The following is a 19508-nucleotide window of genomic DNA, read 5'->3' as shown; positions in this document are numbered from 1 at the left end:
CCGTTCACAGTGACGAGAAATGTCAGTGTCTCGTCAGTAGCACGTAAAATACACGTTGTTTTAGACATTTTCAAAATAAAGGTTCTTCAAGTAAAAGTAGAAAACTGTCAATAACATGAATGTATTTACATTTGTTCATATTTAAGTGACATTTGCACCATGTTCCAAAGTCATATGAATGCCCCCAATGTGAATCACTGTTAATGGAATACATATTGGCTTATATAGCAAAAACTATTTTGGGTGCCGCATTTCAATGGGGCTCTGTGTCATTTCAATGGGGCTCTGAATAATACAGAGTGTTGCTGGCCTTTTGCTCCACCTATTCCATTGGGACCAACCTCAGTCCCCCATGAAATAACACCATACATTCTACAGACCCTACTGAGTATTTCCAACCCCACTTTTACATTGGCACATAGAATAGTTTTTTCTCTCTAAGCCAATAATGTAATTTATAGGCCTACAGTGTATTGCATTGGGAGCAATGAAATGAGTGGAGTAGAAAGGGCTTGCTGGGTATCATCCAAGAAATAACACCATATATAGACTCTAGTACTAGATCAATAGGGTCTGTAGAATATTATGTTCTTTACATTCATTTATTCAAGTTCCAAGCATTTCTCAATGTGCACCACATTATAATATGATGTATCTTATATAAAGTAGTCATTCTCTTTTTAGTTTATTATTATTTTAACATTATGCACTATGCAAAGCTGCAAAAATGATTGATTTCGTATCATACACACAGCGTTTTACCGCAGTCTTTTATTTTGAAGGCAAAAACTGGAAGTCTTAATGTTGCTGCCGGGAAACTAGTGCTGCTGCCATGACGCTAATAAGATAAATTGTGTTATTGGTTAGCGTCCGGTGTCTAAACACTTATGCCAGCATTCAAAACAACTAGGAATTCCAAGTCAGAATCTCGGGAATCTTTCTGGAGCTAGTTCAAATCCCCAAGTTGACCAGGTCAAAAATCTGTCGATGTGTTCTTGAGCAAGGCACTTAACACCAATTCCTCTTGTAAATTGCTCTGAATGACAAGTTGCTCAAGTCTCCTAAATGACAAAAAAAACATGTAAATGTAAAATTACTCCTCCCAAGTCTATACCTCAGTCTTTAGAGTCATATATACTGAACAAAAATATAAACGCAACAATTTCAAAGATTTTACTGAGTTACAGTTCATATGAGGAAAAGAGTCAATTGAAATAAATTCATTAAGCCCTAATTTATGGATTTCACATGACTGGGAATACAGATATGCATCTGTTGGTCACAGATACCTTGAAAAAACAGGTCGTTTTTGTAATGACCATGCTGTTTAATCAGCGGCTTGATATGCCACACCTGTCAGGTGGATGGATTATCTTGGCAAAGGAGAAAGAGAGAGCGGGCGAGAGAGACCCTTATACCACAAATACTTTCACCCTGCCACCATACAGCAGGTGAATGCAAGCATTTCGCGAGACTGTACCTCAAAACCTAATGTCTACCTAGCCCACAACTCCACCCTGGACTTTAACAGCCTCTACGACCAGGTCCACCTCTACAAGGCAGCAATCCCAACTTTTTCCAGGACCCTGAAGGACATCACCCTCAATCGTAGCCCCAGCACCTCACACAGGAGCAACGGACAACCCGCCGAGACCAGCGAGACACCCTCCCAGAGGTGCAAGACCCCCTCCCGAAGGAACTGCACTGAGAGAACCCACACCAAAAGGACCTACATCCAGACCACAGCATCACCAGCCACACCCCAACCAGCTAAGACCAACCCTAGCAAACCCTGGCCACACGCCACTGCGTCAAGGACCTCAACATGACAGCAGGACATATGCCCAGGCCGTGAGCAGAGCAACAGGCCCAACTCCCACTATTACAGCCACCCAAGGATCCACTGGTTGCCCTCTAGGTTACAGAGAGCTGGGAGTCCCATCCACCAAATCACCAGGTGTGAAACAGGGAAGAGACTCAGGGGGTATGCTAATTTGGTACATTGCAGACCTAACCCACTCTATTAAATGAGTCAGGAACGTTTCACATTTGGCTAGAAATTAATAAGAGAAAAATGTCCTTGTGTGCTACCTATATGCCCCCCTAATAGAATCCTCATACTTTAATGATGACAGCTTTTCCATCCTAGAGGGTGAGATCAACAATTTCCAGGCCCAGGGACATGTACTAGTCTGTGGCGACCTCAATGCCAGAACTGGACAAGAACCTGACACCGTCAGCACACAGGGGACAAACACCTACCTGGAGGTGACAGCATTCCCTCCCCCATATGCCCCCCTTGACACAACTAAGACGACATAAGCAACAAAAACGGGTCACAACTGCAGCTCTTTAGGACGCTGGGAATGTACATAGTCAATGGTAGGCTTTGATGGTCATCCTACGGTAGGTACACCTATAGCCCATCTCTTGGCAGTAGTACTGTAGACTACTTTATCACAGACCTCAACCCAGAGTCTCGTAGGGGTGTCAGTGGACTGACTGTGAATGCTCTATCAGATCACAGCCTACTTGTACAGAGCTGTGCTCAATCTCATGAAGCATCAAAGCCAAAGGAACTGAATAATATTAAGAAATGTTATAGATTGAAGGAAAATAAATAAATAAATAAATAATGCAACAACAAATTCAATCCCTTATAGACAATTTCCTGGACAAAATATTTCAAGGTGTAAACTTGGCAGTAGAAAACCTAAACAGTATATTTGACCTCTCAGCTTCCCTATAAAATGTAAACATTTCAAGCAGACTTAAAATGGCGTCCACATCAACAACAAAATAACATGGTCCAAACACACCAAGACAGTCGTGAAGAGGGCACGACAAAGCCTATTCCCCCTCAGGAAACTAAAAAGATTTGGCATGGGTTCCCAAGATCCTCAAAAGGTTCTACAGCTGCAACATCGAGAGCATCCTGACTGGTTGCATCACTGCCCTGGTACGGCAATTGCTCGGCCTCTGAACGCAAGGCACTACAGAGGGTAGTGCGTACGGCCCAGTACATCACTGGGGCTAAGCTGCCTGCCATCCAGGACCTCTACACAAGGCGGTGTCAGACGAAGGCCCTAAAAACGGTCAAAGACCCCAGCCACCCCAGTCATAGACTGTTCTCTCTACTACCGCATGGCAAGTGGTACCGGAGTGCCAAGTCTAGGACAAAAAGGCTTCTCAACAGTTTTTACCCCCAAGCCATAAGACTGCTGAACAGGTAATCAAACGGCTACCCAAACTATTTGCATTGTGTGCCCCCCCCAACCCCTCTTTTACGCTACTGCTACTCTCTGTTTATCATATATGCATAGTCACTTTAACTATACATTCATGTACATACTACCTCAATTGGGCCGACCAACCAGTGCTCCCGCACATTGGCTAACCGGGCTATCTGCATTGTGTCCCGCCACAAACTATTTATGTTTATTTATTTTCCCTTTTGTACTTTAACTATTTGCACATCATTACAACACTGTGTGTATATATATATATATATATATATATATATGTATATAATTTCTTATCACATTCAATCTCTTAGTCATGATCAGTAACTTTCAAGCTCAGAGAATACCTTTATTTTATTTATTTTTTAGAAAGAAAAGTAATATTATGAGTATTTCTACATCGCCTCAGTAAGGTAAATATTAATCTGTCCTTTATCTTGCCTAGGTTTACTGTCTCTCTAAAAACAGGTATTTGCAACCCCGTTTCAAATGACAAGTTAACAAATGGTTAATGAGGGGTATGTGGTAAATTACCCCCTTAAACAGACGTAAGCAGGTTATACACTCTGACCCAGTTTGTAGAGACCAGTCAGTCTGGAAGATGATGAAAAATATCTGATTTAAGGACAACTCCTACCTACTACCCAGTGCCATGGGAGGGTTATAGAGGAAATGACCACAGAAGGGGTTGTTTTTGGATCTCTTCCCCAATGAAAGCATGACCTCAAGGCCATGTCATCTCAGCAGAACTGGCTTCCCTCCAATGGTTGGTTTAGTTAACCCTTGTTTTAAATGTAGTCACAAACAATTCAGAGCAAAGGTCAAGGCTTCCTTTCTGGGAATTCCATGTTTTCTGTTTTCCAGCCCACGGTCACAAGATGGGAGGAACACTCACACAGAGAAAAAACAAGACCCTAGTCACCTTTAGAGCCCTGGTCTACTTACTGGACGTTCTAGGATACGTGGCATCCTAAAATGGTCACTTCAAATTAGTTGGTTTAAATGAATCACTTGACTTTTCTTATTTTAGGCCTAAGTCAATTTTCAAGTTGCCTAGTCATTGTTTCTCAACATTATTTATTATTATTTATTTATTTGACCACTTTTAATCACCAATTGGTAGTTAGTCTTGTCCCATTGCTGTAACTCCCCTACGGACTCGGGAGAGGCTAAGATCGAGAGCCAAGCGTCCTCCGAAACACGACCCTGCCGAGCAGCACTGTTTCTTGATACACTGCTTGCTTAACCTGGAAACCCTGTCCAGCTGGTGACTGAAGTCTGCTTGCAGGCGCCCAGCCCGCCACAAGGAGTTGCTAGAGCGCAATGGGACAAGGAAATCCTGGCCGGCCAAACCCTCCCCTAACCCGGACGACGCTAGGCCAATTGTGCGCAGCCTAATGGGTTTCCCGGTCACGGCCGGCTGTGACACGTCCTGGGATCAAACCCAGGTCTGTAGTAACGCCTCAAGCGCTGTGATGCAGTAGCTCAGACCGCTGCACCACTCGGGAGGCTCTTTTCGCAATATTATAAAGTAATCCATTTGTACAGTGTACAATTATGTGGAAGTGATATAAATAAAGATATCCGTTTTTGATCTGTTTTTATCTGATGTGTTTTTAAATATCATTATGATAGTACAAGCAAGCAAAGTCTATGGATCCCTAGAGAACTCACAGTTGAAAAAAACGTCTTAATTGAAAAGAACATACTGAGCTGGGTTCAGTCTGGCTTTAGATCGGGGCACAGCTCCACAACTGCAGCTATGGCAGTGGCAAATTACAACATTAATGCACTTGATAAAAAGCAACATTGTGCTGCTCTGTTTGTGGATTTATTAAAGGCCTTTGATTCAGTTGACCATGAATTGTTGCAAGCTAGACTCAGAAACATTGGTCTCAGTGAAGGGGCAGTAAATTGGTTTAGGAATTATCTTTCTGACAGAACACAATGTGTATATACTGACAATCACACGTCTAGCTTTCTTGAGATTAATATAGGTGTGCTCCAATGTTGTTCTCAATTAGTATTAATGATTTGGGAAATGGGATGCAACCAGCAAAGTTACATCTATATGCAGATGATACAGTCATATATTCATGTGCTCCTTCTCTGGTTCAGGCTGTTGAAGAGCTCCAGACTGCTTTTCAGTCACTGCGGGCCTCCCTTTATGGTCTTGAATGTACAAAAAACGAAATCCATTTATCCCTATACTCCACTAGATGGTGCAATGGTCCAGGGTTTTTATTTGTATTCCTGTTGGGAAGCTAAATGAGTCACCGGAGATTCAGGAACATTGCAACTTCTCGGAACGCTTATGCATAGACAACTGTCTCCTCAGGAGCGATGAAACAGACACGAGAGACCAATACATTGAAATAAGGACAATGAATGAGAAAATCTTGACTCTTTTCCCAAACGTTCCCTTCCCCACGAAGGTGTCTGGCTCAAAATGAGAATCCTTTCCCTGCGTAAGAGTATGGGCTTGGAGGCTACATGTAAACATACGCATGCAGTGAAAAATATGTTGTAAAATGACGCGAATAATCAATTTCAGGATGAATGTTTCAGTTTGTTAAGATCCCATACCACAGATGATAGATGGATCAGCTTGTGAGCTCTGGGGTTTTTCATAACAGAAACAGTTAAGAGGGACTTGACTTGAGCATGGTTTGGTCGTTGTTGCGTTGATGAACCGCCAGTCATTTGGCTGGTAACAGCTGATGGTCGCAGTTAAAGACACGCTATGTACAGACCGCTTCCTGTTTTGTGAGCCCCACTTCCTTCTTCCACATCCTTCTCTTTTTTTCTTCAATATTTGTTTTCATAATGACAACCTTTCACATGCACCCACTGAAGCAGCATGCACCCACTGAAGGGCATGTTGAGGGGCCCAGCCAGACGTGACACTTTCCGATTTATACAGTTATTAGGCACATTTTTTTGGACAGTTTTCGTTTTTATTAAGTACAGTAGGCTACTATATTTAGAACAGTTTATATGCCTACATAATGCTTAATAATTGATGGTGTGCTGGATAACATTTAGTAAGAGTGATGTAAAAAGTAATCTTTTAGTTTAATGGCATCAAATACTTATCTATGTCTGTGTGTTGTGTTGACTTGCATATGACTCTAGGTACGTATGTTTGTTTAAAACAAACAGCCGTATTTCTTATTTTGGGATAAACAATTCGCAGATAAGCCTAATAACCCACATTTCTCAACATTGTAATGAAACCAATATGCTTTTACTCTTTGTTTTAGATGGTTCTCTCTCTCTCCCTCTTTATATATATATATATATATATATATATATATATATATATATAGTGCATGTATGTATATATGGGTTGATGTTCAAAGGGGAGACATTGTTCTGAAAAGGAAGGGGTGGGTATTAGCACACTGGCTCCCCCTTCCTCTCCCCCACGTGTCTGCAGTGAGTGGAGTGTGCTGCTACTGCTCTCCAGTGGGATTGATCCGCCTGCTATCAGGCAGCTGTGGGTTTGAGGCGGTGCCTCGTCTCCTTCAAGTCATTATCACCATTGCTCAGCCCCCAAGGTCGAGGGGCTGAGAAAATGCTATTCAGTAGTGTCACAGTCAGTCACACTTACGCAAGCAGCGGAATTCCAATTATCATTGAAGAATGAGAGAATTCTAGAATGTGTCCTTGCATGCCTGCCTTTCCAAATCATGTTCAATCAATTGAATTCACCACAGGTGGACTCCAGTCAAGTTGTATAAACATCTGAAGGATGATCAATGGAAACATGATGCACCTGAGCTCAATTTCGAGTCTCATAGCAGAGGGTCTGAATATGTATGTAAATAAGGTATTTGTTTTTATATTTTTAATACATTTGCAAAAATGTCAAAACTTTTTTTGCTTTGTCATTCTCAGTTGTATTAAGTACTTAAGTAAAAATACTTTAAAGTACTACTTAAGTAGGTTTTTGGGGTGTCTGTACTTTACTATTTATATTTTTGATTACTTTTACTTCACTACATTCCTGAAGAAAACTATGTACCTTTTACTCCATACATTTTTCCCGGCACCCAAAAGTACTTGTTACATTCTGAATGATTAGCAAGACAGAAAATGGTCCAATTCGCTTATCAAGAGAACATCCCTGGTCATCTCTACTGCCTCTGATCTGGCAGTGTGACCCTCGCTATCCATAAATAAAAAATACAATTGTGCGATCTGGTTTGCTTAATATAAGGATTTTTGTATTATTTGTACTTTTTACTTTTGATAATTAAGTATATTTTAGAAACTACATTCACTTTTGATACTTAAGTCATTTTATAATTAAAACCGAATACTTTTAGACTTTTACTCAAGTAGTATTTTACTGGGGCAATTTCACTTTTACTTGAGTCATTTTCTATTAAGGTATCTTTACTTTTACTCAAGTATGATATTTGAGTACTTTTTCCACCACTGGTCATTATGGGGTATTGTGTGTAGATTGATGAGGATAAAAATAAAAATAAATTAGAATAAAACTGTAACGTAACAAAATGTGGAGAAAGTTAAGGGGTCAGAATACTTTCCCGAATGCACCTGAGATTTATATTCAATCTATATTGAGGATTGGTCCATTGCCAGACTAATTTCATACTACGGATTGAATTACATACAGTCATACTTACGTAGCGAGGTGCTCTAAAAATAGGGCATCATTTTTCCAGCATCTATAGGGATGCCCATGTTAATATTACAGTGGGCAAAGGGTTGTCCAGAGTAGCAACCAAGCTACCCCCAGCAATCTTGTAATTGAAACCCTGTTTGTAACTAAAATAGGTCTTTCATACATACATCGTCAGCCTCTGAATCTGACTACTTCAAAGGGCCTGCTTGACATAGACTGGGTGATCCCTTTGGGAACAGAATGAACGCTCAGTCTTTCAGTATTTATTTTATTTTATACAGTGCATTTCATATCTTTTTATGCAAGATTTTTTTTTTAACAACTCTGCTAGGGACCAGGAGTTTTTCCTGAGCATTGTGACCCAACCAGGAAAACTCCTACGGTACAGCCTTTAACTATGCCCTAGAGCTTTTCCCGATCAGGTCAGATAAACTTCTGGCCCTAACTACCGGAGAAGTGAGTACATTCCAACCAGAGACCTCAGTGGTTCATAACCGGTTGTTTTTCATGTTCTCAACACAAAGTTAGTGAAGTGAAACATGCGGTTATCAGCAGTCAGCAGCGCAGTGAGAGTGTTGGTCAGGGGCCCATGTTGGGACAGCGGTAACCTACCCTCCAACACACTGGGGTAGAAGAAACAACAGCAACTGTCTGTTTAGACCAAACAGCAACTGAAAGAGAAAAGTACTCGAGGCCAAGCAGATATAGAGTCATGAGAAACCGAGGGGGCAACCACCACTCTGACCATGAAAGATAAAGAGAAAGAGAGAGAGCATAGTGTTGTAGCCAGCTGTTGGGGTTGAATGGGCCTTTATGTGGCAGTGGGCTGCAGGTGGTTGGTTGGTCAGCAAGCACGAGACACAGACAGGCAGGCAGAACACATATGTAGGAGTGTATCAAATTTAAATGGGGAGGATAATGACATGTACACTACTGTTCAAAAGTGTGCGGTCACTTGGAAATGTCCTTGTTTTTGAAAGGAAAGGTAAAATACAGTGTAGACATTGTTAATGTTGTAAATGACTATTGTAGCTGGAAACGGCTGATTTTTAATGGAATATCTACATAGGCGTACAGAGGCCCATTTAATCAGCAACCATCACTCCTGTGTTCCAATGGCACGTTGTGTTAGCTAATCCAAGTTTATCATTTTAAAAGGCTAAATGATCATTAGAAAACCCTTTTGCAATTATGTTAGCACAGCTGAAAACTGTTGTTCTGATTTAAAGAAGTATGCTGTTGTCAGTTGTTTTTGGACTACTTGTGAAAATCCACATTCTCATGCAAAACTCTCATACTTTTACAGTTTTGTTTTCCATAATTAAAGTAACTAATATAGTGTCCTTCCATAAGCTTATATTTGATAAGGTATATTAATTTAGCAATTTCCTATAATATTCCCTTGTACATTAATTCATTCTACAAAGCTTTTTACCAGAAAGGATAAAAACATTTTTACACTAAGTATTAAACAGCTTCTATAATAGATTTAAATGCAGCTCATAGCTCCTAATCATTTTTAGAAATGTCAGCCACATCAAGAGGAGGCTTGTACTGCACGTTGTAAATTAGTCTTACAGTGCCATGTAACATACTACTTGGTGTAAACTATCAACATGTTGGACAACATAATACCTATAGGTTTCCAATTCCAAAACCGTACTAACGTCAAACACCCCCATGCCAATTTTATCAATGCATAGGCTTACAGTGACTGCTGGGTGAGACAAACACGTCAGTCATAGGAAGTACATTTTCCCCCAATAAAGCAGCTATTTGTATGAATGTTGGTGCGGGAGGATTAATCAAGATCATTCTAACGAGTGAGAAAGTAAAACATCATTTGTCAAGCATATTAACACACGTTTGAACACACCACCAAACGAGTAACTTTGTGTGCTGATGTAACATAGTGGAGGTGCTTAGTAAATACTGAGTCATTGGTTCTATAGACGTCAGCTCTCATGACACCGACCACATAGCATGTGATGCTTAAGTCTCCAGATGATTCATGTTCTTCTGCTGAGGTAGAGGTTTTCCCTAGTGGATCCAGTTTTCCTTAGTGGATCCAGTTTTCCTTAGTGGATCCAGTTTCACTAGTGGATCCAGTTTCACTAGTGGAATCTGTTTTCACTAGTGGATCCAGTTTCACTAGTGGAATCTGTTTTCACTAGTGGATCCAGTTTCACTAGTGGAATCTGTTTTCACTAGTGGATCCAGTTCTCCCTAGTGGAATCTGTTTTCCCTAGTGGAATCTGTTTTCCCTGGTGGATCCTGTTTTCCCTAGTGGAATCTGTTTTCCCTAGTGGATCCAGTTCTCCCTAGTGGATTCAGTTTTCTCTAGAATATCAACTTTTTTTGTCATCCCTAGTAGACATTATTTTTCCCTTGAAGACCCTAGTTTTTCCATAGGAGATCCAGTTACTTTTTCCATATAGTTTTTCTCTAGTACAGGAAGCTTACCTTCTAAAAAAAATGCTGGGTTGTTTGGTTGACCCAACTTCTGGGTTGCAGGTGTTGGGTCACTTAGTTGGGTTGTTTTCTTTAGAAAATGCAGGGTTATTGATGCCGGGTACTGGGTTATTGATGCCGGGTTATTGAGATATCACTCAGCGGGTCAGCTCAGGAGGCTAGAGCCGTGGTTTAGTTGGGGTGTGGCTTTCAGATGTTTATTTTTGGCCATCCATGAGAGTAAATGTTATTCCGGTTAATCTGTTCTGTTATATTGTTATCACGTGTTAAAGTCAAACACTGACACTGGCTTTAAAGAGTCTTGCACAAGTGTATGAGTTCCACAACAATCTATGCATATCGCAATGTTGGTATACAGTGCATTCGAAAAGTATTCAGACCCCTTGACTTTTTCCACATTTTGTTACATTACAGCTTTATTCTAAAATGGATTAAATAATTTTTTGAGACTCGAAATTGAGCTCAGGTGCATCCTGTTTCCATTGATCATCCTTGAGATGTTTCTACAACTTGATTGGAGTACACCTGTGGTAAATTCAATTGATTGGACATGATTTGGAAAGGCACACACCTGTCTATATAATGTCCCACAGTTGACAGTGCATGTCAGAGCAAAAACCAAGCCATGAGGTCGAAGGAATTGTCTGTCGAGCTCCGAGACAGGATTGTGTCGAGGCACAGATCTGGGGAAGGGTACCAATCAATGTCTGCAGCATTGAACCTCCACAAGAACACAGTGGCCTACGTCATTCTTAAATGGAAGAAGTTTGGAACAACCAAGACTCTTCCCAGAGCTGGGCGCCTGGCCAAACTGAGCAATCGGGGGAGAAGTGCCTTGGTCAGGGAGGTGACCAAGAGCCCAATGGCCACTCTGACAGTGCTCCAGAGTTCCTCTGTGGAGATGGGAGAAACTTCCAGAAGGACAACCATCTCTGCAGCACTCTACCAATCAGGCCTTTATGGTCTGGAGGAAACATGGCACCATCCCTATGCTGAAGGATGGTGGTGGCAGCATCATGCTGTGGGGATGTTTTTCAGCGGCAGGGACTGGGAGACCAGTCAGGATCGAGGGAAAGATGAACGGAGCAAAGTACTGAAAGATTCTTGGTGAAAACCTGCTCCAGAGTGCTCAGGATTTCAGACTGGGGCAAAGGTTCACCTTCCAACAGGACAACGACTCTAAGTCGTTGGCTTTGGGACAAGTCGTTGAATGTCCTTGAGTGGTCCAGCCAGAGCCCGGACTTGAACCCGATCGAACACCCCCAGAGAGACCTGAAAATAGCTGTGCAGCAACAATCCCCATCCAACCTGACAGAGCTTGAGAGGATCTGTAGAGAAGAATGGGAGAAATCCCCAAATACAGGTGTGCCAAGCTTGTAGCGTAATACCCAAGAAGACTCAAGGCTGTAATCGCTGCCAAAGGTGCTTCAACAAAGTACTGAGTAAAGGGTCTGAATACTTATGTAAATGTGATTTTCTAATAAATGTACAAAAATTTGCAGAAATAATTCACCTAATTTCAGTTTGTGACAAAGCAAGTATACTATAGATATTCATTGTACCATTTAAACCGCTGTGAAACAGATTTTCAATAACCAAAAATATTGTATTTTCAGCTGTTTGAAGCTGGTATACAAAACCAAAAGTAAAATATGTAAAAACAAAACATAGAATGGTCGAGTAGAAATAGCGCAACTAGAACAGATCTACCGCTTCTTATCTATAGCTCACATTTCTGTCAATTTGTTCGGGTTGCCCAAAAAGTAACATATTGCAGCATTCTGTGCAGTAAATCACACATGACCATGTTCTTATAAATATTACCCTAAAACCAAGTAGCCATCGTGATATTCTGCTGTTTCGAGCCATGATATTCTCCTCCACAGCCCAATGACATCATTCCCCTTTCACCGAGTTCCTGCCGGCTACGAAGCGAGGTTACTATCGGTCAAAGCTGCTTTTCATGCAAAGCGGATGTGGTCTCGACTTGAGTTGATGTTTCTCTTCTCTAGCGTTATCTTTTCGATAAGATGCAATGGTTTCTCAACATTCGAACATTTGTGTTTAGCTTCATTATGTTTTCGTCAACATTGTTATTTCATAGATTATATTTATATGGTTATAATTATCCGATAAACGATGTGCGATTCAGAGGAATTGTTCTGATCATTGATGGCTGGTTTTGTATGAAAAATATCAGACAGAGAGAAAGGAATGAGTGATGCGTATTTTGAGACAAGAAGGGACACTTTCACAGGTCCAGGAGGGAAATGTATAATTTAATAATTGCAGGGCACGGTACAGATATAAAAATGAATGATTTGCCGTTCTATATATAGCTAACTGATTATAAACCACGTAACCCCCTCCTTTTCTCACTCCGAGGTTACTATCGGACAAACCATCCTCCTCCGCTCATCAACTATGCTGTCTACGTTGCATACCGGCAGGCAGGCGTGCCTTTGTTTTCAACACAACTGTGTTTCTGTATTCTGTAACACGTAATTTTAGGATAATGGGGACGTACAGACAGGCAGTCTACTATATATAGGTTATGGCTTTGAGAAGTTGCCTAGGTATTTAGGCAATTGAGGAAGCACAATATTGTTTGTGTGGTGTTGCCAAATTTTGAAATTAATTGCAGATCGATGCAATGTCAATTGTACAAACCCCAAATAAAGACGACGCAAGTTATTCATTTCAATGGTCAACATTTTCTGTGGCTAATTTAATGAGCGAATGTTTATCATTCAAGATGATGGGCACTATGCTCATGTACATCGTGTGTTTTGATATTTTGAATAAGTCAGTAGCCTATCATATTTGTAAAGATAAAGCCAAAACAATCGAACAAATGTGTACTCTTCCAAAGGCACTCAGTATGCAGCATCATTTCGACTGCGGTTTCCTCTGTGAATTTGGTTCTCTGCTCTAGACCAAGTAGCCCCCTCTATGGACCACCACATAACTGTTCGCTCTTAAAAGGGCAACGCCACTGTGTGCTCCTCCAATGAAAGATGGATGTTAATTCAATCAAACCCGCATTGCGGTAAATAGGCAGCATCTCTTCCTCCTACGAATAAATATGTTTTGGGGTTCTGTAATAATAGACTAGCCTACTATCAGTGATGTAGTGGGGGGGAAATCGTGTTGCGGTAAAACATTTTTTTTTAAAGATAAATACTTTCAATGCGTCTTTTCGTTAAAGGTGGGTAAACTGTCGTGCACAAAACACGTGGGTTAACTGCTTTTACTTGTTTACTCTCCACTACACCACTGGCTACTATAGCTTATATAAGAGTGTGTGTGCACAACACACTGCATAAGCATGCCCTTACAAAAAATAATTGCAGTCAGAGTGCAGTATAACTGCAGTATGCTGCAAATACTGCATCCAAAATAACATTTTTACAGTTCAACTGCAGTTATTCTCCAATTACTGCGTTCAAAATATCACAGTCAACTGCAATTACTGCAGTTTTACTGCAGATTTTTTTCAACTGAAATATTTGTTGTAAGTGTGGTTTCAATTGAATTCCAGCCTACGTCTAATTTTAAACACATGGAACAAACAATTAAGTCTATGGATCACTTGTATGAGCCAGAACAAAATAGTCAATGCTTTAACCTTGACAAGGAAGTTTCACTGTCAGCAAAGCCTATAGCATACTTCCTCTGTTTTTTAAATGCTTTGTATTCAAGTTGTTGCAGGTGTAGGTTTCCATAAGAAGGCTACTGCTGTTTAACATAAAGACTAATCTCTCATGAACAGATATATTTAGTCGCTGACGTAGTTACAGGAGATTTTGGTTCTGGGTTGCTGAGATTACAGAAAGACAACCAGATCTCACAGCAAGGTTCTGCTTTGAGACAGTTGAATGATCAGGCACTCACAGATGGGCTTTTTACATCAAAAGAGGGTTAGCTAGCTACCCAACTTATTCAGCCATTCTCTTCCACCGCTAACACAATGTCTAGTCTAGCCCCACACTGTGCTAGCCACAACAGCTATTGTGTCCCATGCACTGGAAAATTAAAAGCACTTGGACCATGAGGTATTTATACACAGAAAATTCACCGGTGTTGAATCAACACTGTTACAATTTTAAAAATCAGCCAGTGTGTAATGGCTCTAAACTTTTCAGTGTTAAATTAAGTGCTGACGCCATTACACTTTGTCAGTGTTAGGTAATTCAAACTTTTAGTGTTACGCAATAACATCTCATATAGTATATTTAACACTAGGAGGTGTATACAGCAGGGATCATCAAATAGATTCAGCCGCGGGCCCATTTATTTTTCTTGAGCGGATGGTCAGGGGACCAGAACAGAATTACAAATCATTTCTCAACTGCAAATTGACCGCAAGAAGCCCAAAGGGATATAATATTTAACTAAAACAGAATCATTTAAAACCGTGCTTATATTTGAATAAGATCACATTCCATATGTGTTATGTCATAGTTTTGATGTCTTCACTATTATTCTACAATGTAGAAAATAGTAAAAATAAAGAAAGACCCTTGAATGAATAGGTGTGTCCAAACTTTTGACTGGTATAGTCAGTGCATTCGGAAAGTATTCAGACCCTTTGACTTTTTCCATGTTATGTTACAGCCTTATTCTAAAATGTATTAAACTGTTTTTTTCACCTCATCAATCAATACCCCATAATGAAAAAGCAAAACCAGCTTTTTCAAATGTTTTTGCTAATTTATTACAAATAAAAAACATAAATATCACATTTACATAAGTATTCAGACCCTTTACTCAGTACTTTGTTGAAGCACCTTTGGCAGCGATTACAGCGTCGAGTCTTCTTGGGCATGACGCTACAAGCTTGGCACACCTGTATTTGGGGAGTTTCTCCCATTTTTCTCTGCAGATCCTCTCAAGCGCTGTCAGGTTGGATGGGGAGTGTTGCTGCACAGCTATTTTCAGGTCTCTCCAGAGACCTTTGATCGAGTTCAAGTCCGGGCTCTGGCTGGGCCACTCAAGGACATTCAGAGACTTGTCCCGAAGCCACTCCTGCGTTGTCTTGGCTGTGTGCTTAGGGTCGTTGTCCTATGTGAAGGTGAACCTTCGCCCCAGTCATAGGTTCTGAGTGTTCTGGAGCAGGTTTTCATCAAGGATCTTTCTGTATTTTGCTCCGTTCATCTTTGCCTCAATCCTGATTAATCTCCCAGTCCCTGCCGCTGAAAAACATCCCCACAGCATGATGATGCTGCCACCACCATGCTTCACCGTATGGATGGTGCCAGGTTTCTTCCAGACGTGACACTTGGCATTCAGGCAAAAGAGTTCAATCTTGGTTTCATCAGACCAGACAATCTTGTTTCTCATGGTTTAAGAGTCTTTAGGTGTCTTTTGTTATTATTATTATTTGACCATGCTGGTCATTTAACAACATTTGAACATCTTGGCCATGTTCTGTTATAATCTCCCCCCGGCACAGCCAGAAGAGGACTGGCCACCCCTCATAGCCTGGTTCCTCTCTAGGTTTCTTCCTAGGTTTTGGCCTTTCTAGGGAGTTTTTCCTAGCCACCGTGCTTCTACACCTGCATTGCTTGCTGTTTGGGGTTTTAGGCTGGGTTTCTGTACAGCACTTTGAGATATCAGCTGATGTAAGAAGGGCTATATAAATAAATTTGATTTGATTTGATTTTGGCAAACTCCAAGCGGGCTGTCATGGGCCTTTTACTGAGGAGTGGCTTCCATCTGGCCTCTTTACCATAAAGGCCTGTTTGATGGAGTACTGCAGAGATGGTTGTCCTTCTGGAAGGTTCTCCCATCTCCACAGAGGAACTCTGGAGCTCTGTCAGAGTGACCATCAGGTTCTTGGTCACCTCCCTGACCAAGGCCCTTCTCCCCCAATTGCTCAGTTTGGCTGGGTGGCCAGCTCTAGGAAGAGACTTGGTGGTTCCAAACTTCTTCCATTTAAGAATGATGGAGGCCACTTTGTTTTTGGGGACCTTCAATGCTGCAGAAATGTTTTGTTACCCTTCCCCAGATCTGTGCCTCGACAAAATCCTGTCTCGGAGCTCTACGGACAATTTCTTCGACCTCATGGCTTGGTTTTTGCTCTGACATGCACTGTCAACTGTGGGACCTCATATAGACAGGTGTGTGCCTTTCCAAATCATGTCCAATCAATTGAATTTAACACAGGTGGACTCCAATCAAGTTGTAGAAACATCTCAAGGATGATCAATGAAAACATGACGCACCTGAGCTCAATTTCGAGTCTCATACCAAAGGGTCTGAATACTTATGTAGATAAGGTATTTCTGTTTTTATTTTTAATAAATTTGCAAAAATTTAGAAAAACCTGTTTTCGCTTTGTAAGCATGGGGTATTGTGTGTAGATTGCTGAGGACTTTTTATTTTATTTAATCCATTTTAGAATAAAGCTGTAATGTAACAAAATGTGGAAAAAGTCAAGGGGTCTGAATACATTCCGAAGGCACTGTGTGTATATATATATTATGCAATAACACCTCATATAGTGTTTTTAACCATTACACAAACAGTTATTTTTTCTCTTGACAAGGTCACTCAGTGTTGGGTTAAGGATGTTACAATATACTTTACAACCCTTTGTCACATGCACTTATCAAAGTATTTACAAAGACTTCAGATCTGGTAGCGGACATACTCCAACTCTAATTAACATAACCATAGACCACTTAAACTGGTACAGCACTTCCACTCAAGGTTGGCCAAGAATAACTAACTGAAAGCCACTAAGCCACGCCTCCGATATAATTGCTTTTTTGATTGAGTTACCACCCATGACTGTATTTATTAGTGACAGACCCATGGTTGTTGAATTCGTTCACCAAGTGAGTTTCTAGGCAAATGTTATCATTCAAATCTTTATGACATTACATCTCATAGGGCCTTATTTTGAGGCCTAGTTTGTGGCCTCATTGTTTACAGGCCACATCAGGCCTGCAAGTCACATTATGTTGGCTTGCAAAGTGATGTGTACATTCCAACAGTTGGAATTTTCATTCACCAGCAACCTGCATTCAGAATGGCTGTCTGGGTTCTAAACACTGATAAAGGAGTCTACCATTTAAACTGGAACAACCATTTCAGTAACGGGTGCAATAAATCTGACTGATTTGATTAGTTTAGAAAAATTATGTTGTGTATCTTTGTGTAGCATGCGATTAATCAATCAATGAGCATGCAAAAACACAGATAATATAAACAATCCTAAAAAATCTACCTGCAGTAGAGCACGCTGGGAAATATGATAATGATGAGCGTCGTTTTGATGGGAATGTTTTACCCTCCACAGAGTAAAACTGACACAATCACACTCTCACATGCAACTCTGGTTATTAACACCAACACTGGGATTATTTTACACCATTTACCACTTACAAAGTGAATGTAACTTCTGAATCAACACTAGAAATGTTACACTGAAAAATCAACACGAGGTAACGCTGGCCAATTTGCTGTGTAAGTGATATTCATCAAGATTCAATCATCAGTCATTTAAATGCAAAACAATTACAAATATCAGTGGGCCATCAACTTGAACCTCATCAAATTGAGCTTTGTGGGGGTAAATATTGAGCTGTTTTCAATACAGTTGTCTCTCTTAATCAGGATTCTCCTTCATCCTTATTGTTTGATCTAAGTGAATCATATTTCTTCATGGATTCTGTGTCTAATCTCTCCTAACGGCTGTCTAATTGAAACATGCTACTGTGTGGAAGTGTTCTACTACCCCTACTAGACAAAATAAATACCTTTGTAAACTGTCTTCAAGATACAGTAGATCAGTGGAGGCTACTGAGGGGAGGGAGGCCTATAATAATGGCCGGAACGGAGTGAATGGAATGGCATGTGTTTGATGTATTTGATACCATTCCACTCCAGCCATTACCACGAGCCCGTCCTCCTCAATGAAGGTGCCACCAACCTCCTGTGCAGTAAATGAGTATAGAAACAGTAATCTACACTTAAAAATATATTTAGCTATACATAAAGATACAGTAACGATTCACCATCTTACAGTAAAGATACAGTAAAGATTCACCATCTTACAGTAAAGATTCACCAACATACAGTAAAAATTCACCATCTTACAGTTAAGGTACAGTAATGATTCACCATCTTACAGTAAAGTTACAGTATAGATTCACCATCTTACAGTAAAGTTACAGTATAGATTCACCATCTTACAGTAAAGTTACAGTATAGATTCACCATCTTACAGTAAAATTACAGTATAGATTCACCATCTTACAGTAAAGATTCACCATATTACAGTAAAGGTACAGTAAAGCTACAAAGATAGGCTACTGTAAGGAACAGCCTTTGTGTTGCCCTCTAAAGTCAACAAATGAAGACCTTTAGGGTTCATGAACTCTATGGTCCATATTGTACATTGGATGTGAATACAAGAGTAGATGTATGTAAGACTGTAATACAGTAAGACTAAACCTAAGAGACTAGACAAGCTATTTAAAGATTGAACACCAGATGGTCGATCCCTTGGCAGAGAGATGCGACCATGTCCTTGCACCCATCCTCTAAAGACAAAGACACAAACCAATTAGGATTACTCTACTCAACAATCTGTGATACGTCTTCAACATTCAACTTGTGCCCAGCCTCCGAGTGTATTTTCTCCTGTAGTCTAGTTGATGATACATTGATATTGGCCCTAGTCATCACGAATGCAGCATCGTTGGACAGCATTCTGTAGTTAGTTAACCAGTAAACCTGGTCGTCAAACTTGTGTGTCTAGTTATTGTTTAGTCAAAGTCACTGAGGTGGAATGGTCTTTGGGCCAATAAATATCAATATGCTATGACAGACTCTAAATGTAGGTTCAATCTGAAGTTCAAACACTTATAGAATTCTATTTCAAAAGGATAAAACACAATTCTATTTTTATAAAGTGTGTGAACTGATATGCCTTCAGATTGAACCTACATTTAGAGTCTGTCATAGAATGATGGTATTTATTGGACTCGATTATGTCCCCACTGGCCACTGACAAGACTAAGCACTTGTTTTCAACCCAAAATGTGGCTATTATACAGATATGACAATTACACAATCATAAAATAGTTGTATACATTGCATGGACGAATTCAATACCTAAATATATCCGT

The sequence above is a fragment of the Salvelinus namaycush genome, chromosome 8, assembly GCF_016432855.1.
Source record: "Salvelinus namaycush isolate Seneca chromosome 8, SaNama_1.0, whole genome shotgun sequence".
Classification (NCBI taxonomy): Eukaryota; Metazoa; Chordata; class Actinopteri; order Salmoniformes; family Salmonidae; genus Salvelinus; species Salvelinus namaycush.
Note: the sequence above shows the minus strand (reverse complement) of the source record.